The sequence below is a fragment of the Mytilus galloprovincialis genome, chromosome 5 (assembly GCF_965363235.1).
Source record: "Mytilus galloprovincialis chromosome 5, xbMytGall1.hap1.1, whole genome shotgun sequence".
Classification (NCBI taxonomy): domain Eukaryota; kingdom Metazoa; phylum Mollusca; class Bivalvia; order Mytilida; family Mytilidae; genus Mytilus; species Mytilus galloprovincialis.
The window spans coordinates 84,646,495-84,665,913 of NC_134842.1; the positions used below are offsets into that span (position 1 = coordinate 84,646,495).

The 19,419-nt window shown below is 33.5% G+C and overlaps 1 long non-coding RNA gene across 1 annotated transcript; it reads right to left on the bottom strand.

Annotated features, from left to right (window-relative positions):
* Positions 1-6,477: 6,477 nt before the first annotated feature.
* LOC143074785 (uncharacterized) lies at positions 6,478-8,357 on the bottom strand. The gene is made up of 2 exons (XR_012978082.1): positions 7,874-8,357; positions 6,478-6,888 (listed from the first exon to the last, which is right to left on the bottom strand). It is a non-coding gene; the product is annotated as an uncharacterized LOC143074785 (long non-coding RNA).
* Between the last annotated feature and the right edge of the window lie 11,062 nt (positions 8,358-19,419).

Genomic DNA, 19,419 nt, shown 5'->3' on the forward strand with positions numbered 1-19,419 from the left:
AGTAGGTGTGTTCGAATAGCTATTGTTTTTATTAAAAGTACTTGACGACAGTCTTTTAAGTTGGATGATAAAAATGCATATCTTCGAAAAAATATATTTTTTGTGTGTGATAACTAACTAAGGGTTTATAATCTTCAACCACTGAAAATTTTAGACTGCCCTTCCACGAAATATTTAATTAGAATTTTTTTAAATGTTTAAGAATTTTCGAGAATTCCACCCGACAACCGATCAGACAATAATTTTAAGTTGAATCAATGCAGACAAGATCATTAACTGATGCTCATTATCCAGTAGATACAGTTGTCTTTTAGAAAACAACTGACATATAAAAGGATCGTAATGGTGGTATGTGGATTTTATCGGTTTTCAAGAGCAAAACTGGCAGCGCGTCATCCCTACAATGGCTTCCATTTCTACGATTGTGAAAATGAACTGGCGTAATGGGGAGATAATTTTTACGAAGAAGAATGATCAATCCTGACTGATTAGGAATATATCAACTGTTAAACGGATATTCCATAACGGTCAACCAACATTTAATGGTGTCCGAATAATTTATGAATGAAATATTTCAACTTAACCTCTTGGAACTCTTGATTTAGTAGCTTCCTTGTGATCAGCAACCATCTATCAAGGAAATCATGGTAAGATATACAAGCCTTCACAACTCACTAACTTGTCACCAAGACAGTCTTATTGACCAAAAGTTTTCCTATCAAATTAGGTAGTCGCTTAGAAATCTGAATGCACACGTTTTGCCGTTATTCATATATTTACATTCTTCTCTAAACACTAAGGTTATATACTATAAATACTTACAGGAGGTGTAATACAATTGGTTATAGCTGTAAATTTTCTCATTTTTAATATGTATGTTTGAAGGTATTCACAGGGCCATAACTACATTGAGGCAAATGAGGCAAATGCCTCATGTTAGAAATTTCAAAAAAATGAAACAAAAGATTGTCTAAATATCAAATTGTTTTCACGGAAAGTGTCTAAGCAGAAGCAAGTTCTCTTCACTCGCTGGTGTCGCCCCTGCATGTATTTCGTGATCTACGTTTCTGTTTTACTTTTAGTTTTCGGAGTTGATGGTCTGCTGTTTGAACTTCTGTGTCCCGGGTTTGTCTTTTGCTCATTTATTGTCCTACTTTATGACAATAGTCAGAGTGTTGATTTTCATTTGTAAACGTGTGGTTTTGCAATGTTGCATGCCCACCGATCGGGGATGATTCCACTATATAGTTTAGGGCCGCTCAGCGGCCCTTTTAGCGGCCCTTAAATCGGCCAGCGGCCCCAAAAAATGTACATGAAAATGAATTCCCAATTCAGGAAAATAAAATAAAAATCGATATTTTCGGAGAAGTTTCTGAAACCGATTAAGGCAACTATAATTTTTCAAAGTTTGTTGTCAAAACGTTTTAAAATCCGGATAAGAATGCTAGCTGTTTACATCGCATTTTATTAACAACGATTTAATTATGCCAGTCAAAATGTGGCAAACAATTTTATCAGCCGAATTCAATTGATTAATATGTTATAGGAGTATTCGATCTTTTAAAAGCAGATCGCCCAGCAGATTGATAAAAAGAGGTGTCAAAGCAGACCTCGGCAGAGAGAAAATTCAAATTTTGATATAACATTGATGGATAAAGTTTAATGGGCGCCGATCTCGTAAAAGCAGATCGCCCAGCAGAGCCGGTTATATGATATGATGAAAACTTGTTTTGTAAAAGAAATTATTTCCTCAAAAGACAAAAGTTTGAGCGCTTTTTTTGAAAATAATGTTGATGATAGACCATTCATGAAATACGATGTCATCATTATGGAACTATTTCAAAAGGTTTGAAGATGATTCAAAATAATTTTAAAGAATACTGATTCATGCTTTAAATATCTTATCAATTGAGTATATGGACTTTTGTAATTGCTTTTCTGAATTTGATAATTGACGAGTCCAATTTGAAATCCATTTTAATAAAGGTAAATTTATAGAGATAACCTTCTGTTGAAAAAATAACCGATGAATGATTTTTTCAGTGGTTTATGTTAGCTGAAATATATGTGTTTGTAATAAGCCTAGGTGACTATAGCTAAGATGATAGACTAGTGCATCATGTTCAATGATATTCATGTAATAACAGTAGCCCATCCAGAATTATTCAAACTGTTACAACTTACATGAACACCAGTGTACAGGTTAAACTTAATAATATACATTTTCCGTTTTTACAGGTAAATAATGTTATTTCGACTTAGATTTTATGCTTAAAAAATTCCCAATTAGAATAAAAATTCCCAATTTGGTGTTCAAGGGACCCATTTGAAAACACCTAGAATCATCCGTGCCGATGTCCAGATATTGTGCGAGAAAATATTTTAAGAATATACAAGACACAGAAAAAAAGGGTCGTTTCTGCATGGAGAATTGAATTTGATATCAAAGAATTCACAACTGGCTTCTTTTGGTTGATAAAACTAGATAGCTGACATGGTTTAAATTAAAGTAAGGTCACCAATTTTCTGGTATCAAATAATTTGAAAAAAAGCAATAATGTATTGCCATATGACCATTTCCATTGATGGGTTAAACTTGCATTAAGTCATGTTCAGACCCTTTTACAGAAAATAAAGGAATATGGAGTAATTGTGCACGAAACCTAATCGCACACCAAGTCAATGCATAAAAAAATACAAATAATCATTCATTTGGTCAAAGTTGCTAAAAGGTCTTTAACAATAAAATAATCATTAATACCGTAAAACAGGGTCAAGATGCATGCATGGGTCCTAGTGTCGACTTAAGCAGTACTAGTATTTAAAGCATAATACTGCACTGTCACTATATTTCAATCTAGACATAAAAATATCACCAGTCTAAGCACAATACAAGACTAAAACAGACAGACAGATCCGTTAATGATTATGAGAATTACGAATTTTGCTTTGTACTACATATCGGTCTTTTAATGTTGTCCATAAAACCTTAAAGTCTTAAATTACAATGAGTCTATGTTTTTGCTTTCAGACCAGAATATTGTCAAACAAAAAGCTATAAATTAGTTGCGTTTCAATGTCAGAAAGAGTCCGGGAAACGCTCAGAATGCTCGATTTTACGTTATTTTTCTCAGAGCTTCTGGGGGGCTTGGGCGGCCCCAGTCCCCTCGCCAAAGATTTTTCGCATCGCTCCGCTCGGCGATATATTTTGCCTCACTATTTGAAGAGGCTAGTTACGGCCCTGATTCCTATAGGTAACAGACTTTTCCCTGTACTGATGTGAGTAAAATTGTACGGCAAAAGTTCATTTAATTGATAAATTATACAACACTCACCTGTTGTGTTGATGACATTTATCGTAAAAACTCATTAATACTCTAAATATACTTAAAAAATAACTCCAAAGGACTTACTTTGAACAACTAGTAATATAAACACCAATAGCTGCCCTTTCATACCCCTCATTGGGGAATCCAGAAGGGGTCCGGGGATTGGAACCCCCTTTTTTTGGGGCCGATCAGTGCATTTGAATGGGGACATATAGTTTGAACCCTGCCCTTTTTATCCTGGTTTGGGACCCTATTTTTAAAATGGCTGGATCCGCCTAACTCTAGATATTTCAGTTTTATAATTTTCCACGAGAAACTCTACACATCAATTTAAAACAGAAGGTAAATTGTTTGTTCCCTATTGTGAAATCCGTCCTTTTGTATAACAATGATTTTCTTTAGAATCATTTAACGTGGTATACATATATATCCGAAGGCGTTCGCAATGTCCGTGTCTGTAGGGATGTTTTGGATTCAAATCAATGTAATCTATACATAAAATTTAGAATGGAAATGGGGAATACGCAAAAGAGACAACAACGCGACCAAAGAGCAGATAACAGCTGGAGGACACTTATAGCTCTTCATCACAGTGAGAAAATCCCGCACTCGGAGGTGGTCCTCAGCTGACCCCTAAATTAAATTGTGTACTAGTTCAGTGAAAATAGATGTCATACTAAACTCCAAAGCGTAACTGGTCAAGAAATTCGTTACGACAAATTACAAAATAAAATTGAGAATGGAAATTGTGACAATATCAAAGCGACAACAACCCGACAAAAGAGCAAACAAAATCTAAATCATATAGATAAACTAAAATTTAAAAAAACATAAAAGACTAACAAATACCAGAGGCTCCTGACTTGGGACAGTGCAAACATTCAACGAGGTTGATCATGTTTTGTGAGATCTAAACCCTCCCATTATACATCCAGCCAATGTAGAATAGAGAAATACACAAAATCCGCACAGTAAAACTCAGTTTAAAGAATTCCGAGTCTAATGTCGGAAGAGGTAACAAAACGAACTAAGCAAAAAGACAATGATATACATAAAGAAAGAAAGGACTACTAGCAGTTACTGATATGAAAGCTCCGAACCTCAATTAAATTGATTGAATAATTGTGTCTTCATCATATGAAAGCCAAGCACAATACCTTTACTAAAGTCTTTCATAGATTCAAATATTTGGTTTACAAGTTTTGCTATACATGTACACATATGTATATTAACTGTCCTACATTTCAATACCTACATTTTGGCAAGGCAAAGGACATATTTCTCTCTGACTGTTAATAAAGACGTCTTTACACAAAATCCATTAGGAGTTGGATGTGTACTTATTCAGATCTGTAGTCTTAGATACGTGATTTTAATTAATTGTAATACACATATATACTTATTGGTTTTGAACTAGCTTTGAGTAACTGCGAGTACGCTCAATTCTGTAAAGTGTGTCTTTTGTTGATGTTGCTTTGTGTCGATCTCAAGAGTTAAGCACTTTTTAACTGATTCTTATAGTTTGTGCTTATGCAGTGGCGTAGCTTGCATGTATGCTCAGATGCTCAAGCATCCACATCATTTTGACAAACAAAAATAGCAGCAGTTCAACTCGAATGTATCCAAATGTAACACGACTGAGGATATGAGGATAACACCCATTCATTTTCGAAGCAGTATGCCTGGTCTTTCATTTAGGATAATTTTAGTTTATGTAAACAAGATAGTCCAATCGTAGAATAGTGTTTGAAGTTAACTTTTGCTCGTAAAAAAAAAGTCTACGTCATCGGCTAAGGCAAGCGGAGAGGATGATGATACGCAGACCCGTGGACATGTTTCATCTGAAATTGAACCTAGTGGAGTGATGGCTTCTCATCTGTCTATAACAATTAACAACTAAAACACCATATATATATCCTGATATCGTTTCTTGTGATATGCTGAACGACGTGATACAAAAAATCAATTTGTAATAGATCGTGATGATTCCTAGGCTTATGAATTTCCGTTTCTATTTAAGTCCAAATACTAATTTTATTTTCAATCAGTAATGAACAAAGATCCAATGTTCCCCGCCATGCACATTACACGTCATATGTTATCTATCAAAGAGCAAGGAACAAGGGAATAACTAAAAATAAAAACACTTTGTTTTTTCTTTTTCTTTTTTATTTTCAATATCTTAAGAGAAATAAAAGCTTCACAGCAAACGAAATGGGATTTCCATTACAATTTATATTACAAAGGGTCATAACTGGTTAAAAATATTTGGTTACGACTTATTTTCGAAAGTGTCAAAGACATTGCTGATAATATAAGTTTCACTAAATCTGGCAAAAATTGTACACATGACTAAGAGTGCTAACAAGACCGGACGGTCGACGCCCGGTATTTTTTTTATGTCTCCTGCAACGCGTTTTGCTAACTAATCAAGAATCAAAAACACAAGGTTGTAGACTCAAAATCCTGGAAAGGGGAGTCACTTCAGTTCCTATATTCCGAAGTTCCTTAATTACACAGAGGTGCCGCTGTAATGGGGCCGTTTTTGATATGTCATATATAAGATTGGGTGGCAAACTTTTACATCAAATATTTATGATTTGAATGATTGTAGTTTCGAGGAAGCAATAAAATTCGGTGGAAAATATAAATATAGGAATTGGTGGGTATTTTGAATTTAAACAAAAATCTAACAAGTGTCTGATTGTGAGTGAGTACATGTGCTTAAAAAAAAAATCTGCATAAAAAGGTCCAAAAATTTTTCGCATCGCTCCGCTCGGCGAAACATCCACATCATTTCAATCCTGGCTACGCCACTGTTATGTTTTGGAGATTCACCGCTGTCTTAGGTTTGTGGAAAATAGAGAGGATTATGCATTGATTATCATTTGTTGTTGTATGTCTTATTTGTTTTTCGTTTATATTAATTGATTTGTATGCTAATGAGTCCGATTTTTTCTCGGTTACAATGTTTCACATTTCTCATTTTGTGGCCTTTCATTACCTACTATGCGGTATGGGTTTTGGTCATTGTTGAATGATGCATGGTAACATACATGTAACTAACTTCTAGGTCAATTTGGTCCGAGAGTTGTTTCATTGGCAACCATAACACATCTTATGTTATAAAAAAGATATATGCACGTAATAAAACTTTATCTTTAATCATCAGATAAAAACGCAACAGAAAACATAGATGTGCGTCCTTTTTGTATAGCCTCATTTTCAGCTCTACGGTACATATGTTTTATATACAGCTGGTCCCCTTTCTTCAGCTTTCTGACAATATGGACGGTACCAGTATTCATATTACTTCCGTAAAGAAAGGCTAGTTTTTCGTTGTTTTTCCATAGATAGCAATGAAATCGGATTATATTGTATGATCTCAAAGTGCTTGAAATAATATAAACTCCGGGTCTGGGTACTGTGAACACTCCCGTTTTAGGATCATAACCATCGCCTCTGTTTATGTCCACTGCAGTAAATTTAATTACTTCATCACTGTAAAGTCTTAGAAGTCCACCGTTCTTGAAGGCACCACTAAATACAGGTCCTTTGGCTATAAATATTAAAACAATTATAAAAGGCCTTTTTTTGGTGCAATACGATGGAGGGCTATAATGTAAGCAGAATTTTGTTGTGTATGATAGTAAAACATCAACCCTAAAGAAGAAATTTTGTAAGTACTCATTGTGTTGTACACTGGAGGCTGATTAATTATAATATTATCACATGGTATTTGAATTCAATGATTTCGACCTCCATACAATTGTGGGAACTATATTTTTTTTTTTAGACAGTGTTAGAGTTTATATATCACAACTCATTCTATTCTTTATGCCCGTGGTGTCTGTATTCAATGAGCGTAATTATTTATTGAGGCAGGGCTTTGTTAACCACATGACTTAAAACCTTTTCTAAATTATACCATATCAAAATACATACAGATGAAAATGAATTTTTGAGAATTTTTTTAATTTTTTTACGGGAATGCTGTTTACCGAGTTATGAAATTTAGATATGACCCAGGTACATTTACTTTACGTGGTTTCTGTTTTGTTGTTTGATGTTTAAATACTCTGCCACATCCAGTCTGTGTTTTCGTATTAGACATTTTCTGCTTTGTATCGATCTGATGAGTTAAACACTTTTCAACTGATGTTTATAGTTTCTTCTTCTGTTGTACTGTTACTTATTGTGTCTGTAGGTATTTTGGTATTTATAGGTATTCTGATTCATACTCATGGTAACATATATCAATACTATAATGCACCACATAATATAGTAGATGTCTTACTACCAAAATAAATACATGTACATATAATCAGTTAACTCACTTACATAACAGAATACAAAGTTTAACGTTTTAAGTGAAAATACCAAATACATGTATGTTTTTTTTCTTCAGAAAATGGCGATGTACAAATTACGCAATATTCTTACTCATGTTTAACGTTCCTCTTCTCTCGGTGTTAAAACAAAACAAAATGCCATTATCATACATATGTTTTTCAGTGGGAAGATATCGACCATTGTTTACTTACACGTTACACTAATCTTTGCCAAGTTCTTCGTAAGAGCAGAAAGTTCTTTACTCATCTTACTCCTGTATGACGTCACCATTGTTTTCTGTTTGTCTGATTCGGAATTCAAACTTTTGATGGTATCCTTATTTTTTTGAATCTGGGATCTCAGTTGGTTTTGCACACCTACGATTTTCTTTAAACTTTTGCTGAATTGTTTTTCTTGACCACTTTCAAGACTCGAGATCTTTTCCTGGAGCTGCTTTTGAGCCGTTTCCAGTCTGTCCAACTGTTTGATAATCATCCAAAATATGGGGTTGTTATTTACATTACCAGGCACATCACGATTAAGGCGTCGTCCGTTTATTGGAGCCGCCTGTACAAGTACCAGGACAAAAGCAATAGATAAGATCTGCATCTTCTTAATTCAGATGCTCAAAATATTCCAAAAACAACAGTAAAATTGAATATTTATCCAGATTTTGCAGATCGCGTGACAATTTCAAACATGGTACTCCAAAGATATTGTATTGGATGACATTTGAATTTACATGTACCTATTTGATTTCAAAATTTTATCAATATTCTTTTATTTATTGTTTTCATTTAAAGCAACAATACGAATTGAATTAACATATACATTAACTTTTTGATTTCATAAACAAAGTCCCGAACTAAAAGTAAGTAAATACAATGTGTATAGCTTAGTAATGGATGGCAAAAACTGTTTAAAAATGACAGTCCATTGGCGGATCCAGGGGGTCCGGGGGTTAGAACCCCTCTTTTTTGGTCGATCAATGCATTTGAATGGGAACATACAGTTGGACCCCCCCCCCCCCCCACCCCCTTTGTCCTGGGTTGGGACCCCTTTTAAAATGGCTGGATCCGCCCCTGCAGTGGAACCTAAACATGGTTGTCGCATTTTCCAAATTAGTATAAGAAAACATCACTGATTTCGTCATGCCAATTAAATTACTTTCAAACTCTGGATCAGTGAATTTTGATTCATAAAAACCTAGTGGACTGACGGTTCATCGCCTGTGGTAAATTTAGGTTAAATTTCAAATTTAGCTGTGCTCGATTTGGATTTAGGGAAAACGGTAGTATTTTTTCGGATTTCAGGGAAAACTGTATACTATTTATTTTTCTATAGCCGTTAATACTAACATTCTCAAATTACCAATTTTCATAATAAAAACAGTTACAAGTGGTATTAGTACTTTAGTATTCTAGTTAACAAATTGAAGTCAGATACAACCATGGTCATATTCCAACGGAGCTTTTTAATGCCATAGTCATTTTACATGAAATTTATGAAAAGTTTGAAGTCGTTTCGAATAATTCTCCAAAAAATATTTCAATGGCTTTCAAAATTTACATTGTAAATATAGAATAAAGGCCTTTTTGTTTTTGATACTGACTTTATCACGGCGAATATCAGGTGAGCCCGAAGGGCGAGCCTGATATTCGCCGTGATAAAGTCAGTATCAAAAACAAAAAGGCCTTTATTCTGTTTATCGGTAATTTATCAAAATTGTAAAAAAAAAATATCAAAAATCTGTTTTAATAAGCAAATAACTTTTGGCACTATTTTACTGCGCATTTTTATAAGTAGTGCGTCGCCCATTCATTTGGCGCGTGACGTCAATCAAGTTTAAACTGCCTTGCTGACAAGATGGAAGAAGCTGTCGGAGATTTTCTTCAGAGAAAAACAAGATTTTATCCATTGAACGGTAATGTCATGCAGAACAATATGAATTAAAAAGAAGAAGAGCATCAATGTAAGTGAACATAGCAACCTTTATTCAGTAAATATCACGTTCAAATCCAACAATGCCAAAATTTCACTTTGAGTTGACCTACTTCCCCATCGGCATTTTTGCCTCCAAAATGTACACATGTGACTTTTACGGCGATAATATAAAGATAATTTAATTAAGAATTTGAACATTTGCATTAAAAAATCAGACGAGAGGCAAACATACTTCCCTTGTTATTGTTTGTATTTACAAAATGGCTAGCCACTATAGTCTATAGATTTCATCACATTTTTAAAAAGTCTAATAAGGTCACTATTCAAAAAAGCAATGACCCCAATGTTATTTTTAAACGACTGGAAAATATTATTATTTAGATAGTCCCCCTCCCCCTCACAAAAAAAACAAAACACAATACAAGTTATTTCAGTGTAAATATAAATAAAAATAAACTTTCTTAACTGGTATTTCATTTTCAATATTCAGTAATTATATAAATTTTTTGCAAATCAACAGAAGTCAGAACTAATATTGGTCCCTAATTATAACACAATTTTTTTATTCATCATCACTGTCAGATTCGATAACAAATTTTCTCTTGCGTTTCAAATGTTTGGAATAAGAAGGATCATTTTCTTTGTCAGGTTGTGCCATTTGTGGGTTTTGTCCAAAATACATATTGAAAGTTCCACCTTGAATTATAGTACCAGCTGGAAAAAGTTGATTATAGTTCATTTGGCTAGAATTTTTCATTTTCTGTTGAAAATTATTGTTACATGTATTTGTATTTGAGCTGTCCATATTATCGGCAACATTTTGTCCATTGTTTTGTACATTAAAAATTGTCTTATCTTGAATTGGAAGAACGGCAGTTTCATTTTCATTAGTTGCAGTATATGGCCGGCATGGTTTATTACAACTTGAGACAGGTGCAGTTTGTTGTTCATTTGGACAAGTTGGTTGTGCAGTGAGAGTTGACACAGTACATTCATTGGTGTTGGTTGAAGTACATGTAGATGATATATTTCGACACAAGATGGACAACATTTTCTTTTGGGTCTTAAGACTGTTTTTGGCATAATTGTTCAAGCTTTGAACTGACTTATGGCCAGTGTGTTGCTGTACCGAAGTTATCAGCACACCTTCATCCAATAGTCTTGTAATGGCAGTTTTTCGGCCAGAATGATTGGTCAATTTTTTATTTTTTTCAACATTTGATTTAGCCACAGCTTGTTTCATTAAATTTTTCAGGGATTTTTCACCCAAAGGTTGATTTTTATACCAATGTTTTGCATTATCAGATCTGTTGACACCTAAATAGAAAGGTGAATCAGGTTGGCAGGTTTCTGTTGGTCTATTGCTATGATACTGAAAAAGAAGGAATATTTATAAGTGGACATTCATAAAGAATAATTTTAATGGTATTTTTAGATTTTCTGTACTTGTCAGAATTGTTACGATAACACATAATAATGTTTGTACAACAATGATGTGACAAGGATTTTTTTTTTATACTGGGAGCAAAATTGTTTCTTTATTAGTGCTTGTTTTCAACTGTGAGTGTCACAGCTTTCCAAATAAGGATCAGGTTTTTAGGCCAAACAAAAAAGTATAAGTGTTTACTGTTACAAGCTGAGAAAAAGAGGGTTGGTAGTAATTTTTTTCCATTCGACTATGTGATCAAAGGTGTTATTATAATAGTGATTTGAATCAAAAACAGTAAAAAATGAAATGGAAGGGGATAAAAATAAGGTTACAGTAAACACCTTTACATTTTTGGTCTGCACTACATGTATCACAGATCTGCTAGTAATAGAAAAACAACAATGAAAGTTTTCTCGTTTGAATTGTTTTACAATGTCATACGGCAGTGTTTTATAGCTGACTATGTGGTATGGGCTTTGCTCATTGTTGAAGGCCGAATGGTGACTTATAGTTAGTTACTTATGCCTGTGTCATTTGGTCTTTTGTGGACAGTTGTCTCATTTGCAATCATACCACATATATTTTTTATAATGAATGAAAAGTTTGAAATCTAATCATTGTCAGTTTTCTAAATTTTCTTTTGGTTGCATAATTATATAACATTGAATATAAATGGTTTTCACAAGTTTGTGTCAAACTTCTACAATTGTCAATTCTTCCTGGTTACTGTTTATGTGCTGCATTTATATTTGATTGTAGTACTTCTCAGTTACTGGATAGATTGCAATTTTTCATCAAAGGAGTTATATGTTGATAATAAATGGAGTTTCAAATGTATTGGTTTGAGTAATAGGACGTGGCAACAGGTCATTTCATGTACATGTAATTTCTACTTGATTTAAATTTGCTGTTTAATGGATATGGATGTTCATTGGATTTTTGTGGTTTACGTGATGACTAGTTGTCTTATTTGTATTCACATAACATACATGTATATATTTTTTGAGTTATTGATATTTATGAATGTTTTTTTTTTGTATGCATACCTTGGCAAATAATTTTTTTACTGAAATATATTGATAATAATGACCTTTAGATATGTTGATATATGACATTTCCTCTCATCTTCGGGATTGCTCCAGGATTTAGGAGCATATGCTCTTGTATTTTTTGTATTTGAGCCATCTCTTGTTTTAGTTAGTCTTTCATTGAAGCTTAAGCACTGGTTTTCATTTCTGTCAGTTTCCAGTTTCAAATCTCCCCACTTCAATTGTCTATGTTCGTGAGAACCACGTAGTCCGAAATGAATGGTATTCATATACCAAATTGTACTTAACAAACTGTCCGGATCATCAGTACCAAAACCCCCTGATCTGTACAATTCCTCCTCGTCTTCAGACTCCAAAGCTTCTGCAGCATTGGGATGGTTTCCAAGGCCTAGCTGTTTCAAATGCTTTTTTTTAGCGGTTAAGCAATCCCGCGATTTCTTGAATTGGTCATCCCTCATGATATCCAATGGATATTCTTTCATTTTTAGGTGTTTGTTGATCATTGACTGAAAGCCATCAAGACTTCCAGGTTGATATTCTCTTTCAATTTCTTGAATGTCATTATTGTTTTTATACGACCGCAAAATTTGAAAAATTTTTCGTCGTATATTGCTATCACGTCGTCGTCGTCCGGCGTCCGAATACTTTTAGTTTTCGCACTCTAACTTTAGTAAAAGTGAATGGAAATCTATGAAATTTTAACACAAGGTTTATGACCACAAAAGGAAGGTTGGTTTTGGTCCCAACGTTTTAGGAATTAGGGGCCAAAAAGGGCCCAAATAAGCATTTTCTTGGTTTTCGCACTATAACTTTAGTTTAAGTTAATAGAAATCTATGAAATTTTGACACAAGGTTTATGACCACAAAAGAACGGTTGGGATTGATTTTGGGAGTTTAGGTTTCAACAGTTTAGGAATTAGGGGCCAAAAAAGGGCCCAAATAAGCATTTTTCTTGGTTTTCGCACAATAACTTTAGTTTAAGTAAATAGAAATCAATGAAATTTAAACACAATGTTAATGACTACAAAAGGAAGGTTGGTATTGATTTTGGGAGTTTAAGTCCCAACAGTTTAGGAATTAGGGGCCAAAAAGGGACCCAAATAAGCATTTTTCTTGGTTTTCGCACCATAACGTTAGTATAAGTAAATAGAAATCTATGAAATTTAAACACAAGGTTTATGACCATAAAAGGAAGGTTGGTATTGATTTTGGGAGTTTTGGTCCCAACAGAATAAGGGGCCCAAAGGGTCCAAAATTAAACTTTGTTTGATTTCATCAAAATTGAATAATTGGGGTTCTTTGATATGCCGAATCTAACTGTCATGACTGTGTATGTAGATTCTTAACTTTTGGTCCCGTTTTCAAATTGGTCTACATTAAGGTCCAAAGGGTCCAAAATTAAACTTAGTTTGATTTTGACAAAAAATGAATCAGTTAGGTTCTTTGATATGCTGAATCTAAAAATGTACTTAGATTCTTGATTATTGGCCCAGTTTTCAAGTTGGTCCAAATCGGGGTCCAAAATTAAACTTTGTTTGATTTCATCAAAAATTGAATAAATGGGGTTCTTTGATATACCAAATCTAACTGTGTATGTAGATTCTTCATTTTTGGTCCTGTTTTCAAATTGGTCTACACTAAAGTCCAAAGGGTCCAAAATTAAACTTAGTCTGATTTCAACAAAAATTGAAATCTTGGGGTTCTTTGATATGCTGAATCCAAAAATGTACTTAGATTTTTTATTATGGGCCCAGTTTTCAAGTTGGTCCAAATCAGGATCTAAAATTATTATATTAAGTATTGTGCAATAGCAAGTCTTTTCAATTGCACAGTATTGCGCAATGGCAAGAAATATCTAATTGCACAATATTGTGAAATAGCAAATTTTTTTTTAATTAGAGTTATCTTTCTTTGTCCAGAATAGTAAGCAAGAAATATCTAATTGCAAAATATTGTGCAATAGCAAGATTTTTTTTTAATTGGAGTTATCTTTCTTTGTCCAGAATCAACTTAAATCTTTGTTATATACAATATACAATGTATATTCACTTTTTACTACCAACTGATCAGAGTTCGCGAAAACTTCGTTTGACCCGTCGGTCATGGGACCGACAAAGCAAGATTATTTGTCAGTCCTACAAAATTTTAGCCAGTCCTAAAAAAATCTGTCAATTTGATCCTAAAATAAAAATAATAACATATTTTATCCTAAAATATCTTTATTATTATTTGTTTTATTTTTCACAGCTACGAACAAATTGATAATGAAGGACCAGTTCTGTTCTTCTGATTGTTCTTAATTAAAGTCATCTTCACTATCTATTTCATCAAATGAATCATTTTCTTAGTATTTGTTAACTCCATCTAAGATTTCAATCGCCGATTGTTTGCCAAGAACAAATTTAGCAGGCCACGTGTAGATAGGCACTTCGGTTTCCATAAGTTTCAGTTTGTTTATAACAGGAAACCAGTACCGGAAATTAGCAGCAGGTACATCTGAAGACCGATGTAAACACATATTGGAATTAGTTGCGTACAACTAATTACCGATAAAATAGGAACTACAACGGCCGTTTTTACATCGGTCATCAGGACCGGCACTAGGTTTCAAAATACTGGTCCGAGCCTCATTTTGACCGATAGGACCGACAGGACCGACCATTTTCGTGAACTCTGACTGATAAATTATAATAAATAACATTCAGTGATAACAAGCAGTTTTTTTTACATCTTAATATTTTATGATGTATTTAAATGAGTAGTTATTGTTGCAAACTCCATTAGAAATTTTAATTGAGATTAGTTTTGGAATAAGGGAAAGGGGGATGTGATTAAAAAAATTGGGTTCAATTTTTCTCATTTGAAATTTCATAAATAAAAAAGAAAATTTCTTCAAACATTTTTATGCCCCACCTACGATAGTAGAGGGGCATTATGTTTTCTGGTCTGTGCGTTCGTTCGTCCGTCCGTCTGTCTGTCCCGCTTCAGGTTAAAGTTTTTGGTCAAGGTAGTTTTTGATGAAGTTTAAGTCCAATCGACTTCAAACTTAGTACACATGTCCCCTATGATATGATCTTTCTAATTTTAATGCCAAATTAGAGTTTTTACCCCAATTTCACGGTCCACTGAACATGGAAAATGATAGTGCGAGTGGGGCATTCGTGTACTGAGGACACATTCTAGTTTTGAGAGGATTAATATTCAACAGCATAGTGAATTGCTCTAAGAGAAAACAAAAATTTTAAGTTCATTAGAACACATTCATTCTGTGTCAGAAACCTATGCTGTGTCAACTATTTAATCACAATCCAAATTTAGAGCTGAATCCAGCTTGAATGTTGTGTCCATACTTGCCCCAACCGTTCAGGGTTCAACCTCTGCGGTCGTATAAAGCTACGCCCTGCGGAGCATCTGGTTTACTTTTACTTCTTTCCGAATACCTACAAAAAATTCTTGCAGGTACTGGTCTAACTCTTGCGGTTGCATCGTATGTATTTCTCTAAATTCTGCCTTGACATTTATAAGATATTGTTGGAAAGTTTTAACAGCTGAGTTCATTTTCCTAATGGTATTTGAATTTTCTCTTTGTTCAATAAAAGTTGCCCTTTCATTTTCATCATTTGTAACAAATCTACTGTGAAATTTTGCGTTTTGTTCAGCCATACTGTTGAGATTTTCTTCAGATATATTGCTTAAAAACTTTTCAAAATCACAATTTGGTAGCTCTGAAATTTGTGCTGTAAAACTATCATCAAGGAAATCTAGATCAGGTATTTGTTGGAGTTGTAATGTTTGTGGCTGGGTTTCAGTTTCAGTAATATTGACTTCATTTTCTTTATTTTCATTTGGTTTTATTGGCGAGGGGGTTTTAGCTGGTTTAAAGGTGTAATAATTAATTTGTGGTTGTGTATATTGGACATCAAATTGTGGAACTTCATAGTCTTCCAAGTATAGTGGGTCAAGATATTCGTTAAAGACGGCAGAGTAGGGATCCATGTTTATGAAAGCAGACGATTTTTTTAGAACGTGACTTACAATACTATTTAGGTTTTTTTTAATTATAAGTATTTTTGGTGTTTAATTTTAAAGAAAATATCTTTTTCGTATCATGAAGCATTTTATTTAAATACTTTTTGTCTTCGTTGGAAGTAACACGATGTTTCGATTTGTTTACATTAGTTGCGAGAATGACATAACTTTATAGTTCCGGCAAAGCGGTTAATGATATGCGTGACGTAACGCGTTTTCATTGGTTACCAAAAAAAACATATTCTTCCGCACTACTTTAGCGCATGTCAATTGCGAACTGACCCAATAATTTTCATATCAAGGACAGTACACTGATACTGACATAAGCGAGTACACATCAAAGGAAAAATGCCCAAATTACCGATAAATATAGTTACACAGTTGGAGTTATTCATTAATAAACCAATTGTAATTATTACCCTATTATCCAATCTTAGCGCTCCCAAGTTGACTTCATTCACCTACAAAAGGCCAAACCTAAATCCGGGAAAATGAACTACTAGTACCACTTTATTTTCATTCAGTATATTCCTTCATTGTTAAATTCTGAGCATAAGTAGATAAACAACAACATAAAAACCCAACAAAAAGATCAAGAGGTATATATCCGAACTGTTATTCGCTTTGGAAGATTCTGTATACCGTAAGGTTGTCGGAATACCAATGGGAACTAACTGTGCAATACTTACTGTGACCTGTTTATGTATTGTTATGAGTTACAATTTATGACTACATTTAGCAAAGACCATTCGAAACAACAAAATCTAATTACACTTTTAGATATTTGGATGATATATTGACTTTCAATAATGACGACCTCAGTATTTTTACTAAAGAGATTTATCCTTCTGAAAATACTTTAAATAAAGCTAGTACTTACAATGATCACTGCTCTTACCAAAAAAATATATTTTGCTTCTAGAAGTGTTAACAAAGATGTAAATGTGCCACAATTTTTGGTAAAACCTTTGTTCACATTCCTGTTCTAAAAGTATTTACTAGAACTTTTGACATGTTCATGACCCAATAGTGAAAAATATTTGATACCTTATCAACATATATCAGGCCACACCAATTAAATTTCTTGTTCAACGGATTTTTGGACTCCAAAATTTGGGGCGAGCGAGCGATTTCAAAATTTTGATAAAAAAATATTTAATTTGCAAATTTTTGAGGCGAAGCTTGAAAAGTAAAGGCGAGCGATTATAATTTTTTTTTGTAAACATAAAATGGTAGGTTTTGACAATATTAAAGCTTGATTTATCACTTGTACTTTGACATTTCTTTAATTTCTGAAGTATTTTTTCCCTGTTCACCAAGAAATAATTAAATCTGGTCTATGTATGTGTGACTAACAATGAGATAATTCTCCATCCAAGTCATAATCAGTTTGGGGACAACCCCTTAATGTTATAAATATCCCTTTTACATGTTTTATGAGGGATCAATATAAGTTATAATATATTTGTTTGTACAAAAGGGCTCATATTTTCTCAAATAACTATATATCTATCTGGTATTAAATGGTCAAAACATGTCCAAGAATTTTGTAATATTCCTGGACTTTAACCATGTTAACACATTTACTTTAACAGTTTAATATTATTCAAGATAAGTGGGCCCCTCTTTTAGAAAAAGTTGTTTAAAATATGATGTAACTCTCCTCTTTTTGAGTACAAAATTCTAAGTTTTCAAAGGTTTTGTATCTAAGAACTATACAAATCCTTGGTATTTCTATTTTCTTTTCTACATCAGTAAAATGACCCCTTGTCTGAGGGAGGGTTGTTCTCAACCTGATAATAACAAACACAGGTAAAAGTACGGCCTTTTACACAGGGCTTTGATACAGACCAAACAGCAGGCTATAAAGGACCCCAAAATTATAGCAAATCAAATCAAATCAAATATTTTATTGCCATATAAACTTTACAGTTTGTGACCAACATATATTAATACAATAAACACAATAAACATAAATACATACATATTAAACATACAAAATATCAACAGCATTAAAATTTATAACAACAAACAAGTTGTTGAGTCAATTAGCGTACACAATTCGAACAGGAAAACCAACGATCTAATTTATATATCATGTATATATCCAAACGGGAAAATACCAATGAACAACATCAACAAACGATAACTGCTGAACGACAGGCCCCTCAATCAATCAGGACAGGTGCATAAACATGCAGCGGTTATGGATAGTTTTGTTTCGCCAGCATACAATATAATTGCAGTTGAAGGCAAATCCTTCAGAAGTTCTTTGTACTTTATTCTAACAACGAACATTGTTTGATAGGGAATATAAGTAACGGGGAAAGTAACCAATTTTTTGTTCTTTACAGGTATTTCCGCTGTTATAAATTTATATCGGAGCACTCCCGCTTTGGATAAATAGGTTTCATGCTGAAACAAATATTCTCACAGATATTTACAAAGTGTGGTGGGGTGCTTTTATGTTTGAAATCGTTATATACAGGTTAGACTGTGATTTTAAAAACAAATGTTGATATCTTTTTATAATATTTACAAAAATAAACAGTGCGGGAAATGGACATGATAACATTTCCGGATGCGGGAAGCGGGAATATAAAAAAAATTAAAAAAATCTGTTTTGAAAAAAATAGGTGCGGGCGGGTCCGTCGAACAAGAAATCAAATTGGTGTGGCCTAACATAGTTTTAAAAGTCTTGAATATGTATTTTTTCTATTTTACCAAAATAAATGTTTTTTGAAGACTTGTACTTTGCGTTGTATTTGACTTCATAACTTTTTGATTCGAGCCGTCACTGATGAGTCATTTGCTGACGAAACGCTCGCCTGGAATACAACATTTTAATCCTGTTATACATCTTTGATGCGTTTATTGTATATCTCTGTAAAAATTACTTTGTTTTCCAAATCTAATGGTCGTTATTTAACCAGACTAAAGCTGGCTGCTCTCTTGATTGGCTGCTAAGAGCGGCTGCCAGCTCGAGTCTAGTCGTTATGACGAATAAAATTGAACACGCCGACGGAAATCATACCTGTTTTGATAGGTATCTGAGAACAACAAAATATAATTTTAATGAAGGATCGTATTTTTTGTAGTTTTTTTTTCAATTGTCACAACCTTTGTCGATGTTTCAGTTGCAAGCTTGAACATAGCGGACTGCTACTCTGAAATTCATGTTTAATAACTTAATTTTTCTCAAATGCAATTATCTTTTTTATACAGTAACACGTAGACGAGTGTCTGTGATAAATGATCGAACGTTGTTACATAAATAAACTCCATTAATGTCTAGAAATTGAAATTG